Source organism: Aplysia californica, unplaced genomic scaffold (assembly GCF_000002075.1).
Source record: "Aplysia californica isolate F4 #8 unplaced genomic scaffold, AplCal3.0 scaffold01776, whole genome shotgun sequence".
Taxonomy (NCBI): domain Eukaryota; kingdom Metazoa; phylum Mollusca; class Gastropoda; order Aplysiida; family Aplysiidae; genus Aplysia; species Aplysia californica.
In genome coordinates this window covers 27003-28109 of record NW_004799046.1, presented here as the reverse complement: position 1 = coordinate 28109, position 1107 = coordinate 27003, and the positions used below count along the sequence as shown (strand labels likewise).

Here is a 1107-nt window from a genome sequence, read left to right as displayed (position 1 = left end):
TCATCATCATCATCATCATCATCATCATCATCATCATCATCATCATCATCATCTTCGTCACCAGTAGTAGCAGCAGCAATAACAGCAGCAGTTACAGAGAGTACATGATGGCCAGCTCACTGACTATCTTGGACATCATGACCGGTATGAGACAGGAATGTTAACCATCCTCTTTCCTCTTCAACTTGGCGATCGATTGGCTGGAGAAAGAAACCACAAGAAGACACAGAAATGGTATACAATGAACCTCAAGGACACACTTAGACGATCTTGACTTTGCTGTCGACTTGGCGCTTCTGTCACACACCTAGGAACTGATAAAAGCAAAGACCAGTTTTAAACAGTCTATCAGAATCTGTTGGATTGAGGATCCACCCCGGAAAGTCAAAGGTGCTAAGGATATATTATACACAGCGAAAGGAGAAGGTAACAGTTAATAGAAAATGTTCTAGAAGACTTTGAATCCTTCTGCTATTTTGGGAGTATAATTGACAGAGAGGGAGGAATTGAAATAAAGTCCTGCATCGCAAAAGGCACAGGCTGCTTTCATATCTTTGAATAGGATTTGGTGGACCATGGATATCTAACTTCGAAAAAAGCTGAGGACTTTCAATTCAAAAGTAAAATCAGTCTTGTGGTATGGATGTGAGACATGGAACGCATCTCAGACTTGCATCTAGAGGGTCCACGTTTTCTTGCACATGTGTCTAAGGAAGTTACTAAGAATCAGATGGACAGACAGGATTACCAACGAGGAAGTGTTAAGGAAAACAATACAACAGAGCCCAGTCAGAGATGAGGTGGGAAGAAGGCGGTGGCGATGGACTGGACATACTCTAAGGACGTCAGGCATCTGCATAACAAAAAAAGTGTTGCACTGAAATTGACAGAGTAAAAGATCAAAGGGAAGACCAGTTGGAACTTGGAGAAGAGTAACAGAAATTTATGAACAGAAAAATGGGAAGACGTGAAATAACATCAAGAGGCTAGCTCAGGATAGGCAAAGGTGGAAAGTGTTTGTTCGTGGCCTATGAACTGATCCAGGGAGAGAAAGGCAATGATGATGATGATGATGATGATGATGATGATGATGATGATAATGATGAT

The 1107-nt window shown here is 41.6% G+C and overlaps 1 protein-coding gene across 1 annotated transcript in view; it reads left to right on the top strand.

Moving 5' to 3' along the window:
* Nucleotides 1–1107, top strand: part of LOC101847859 (A disintegrin and metalloproteinase with thrombospondin motifs 6) — a gene marked incomplete in the record, with an annotated part of 30085 nt that overhangs the window by 6538 nt on the left and 22440 nt on the right.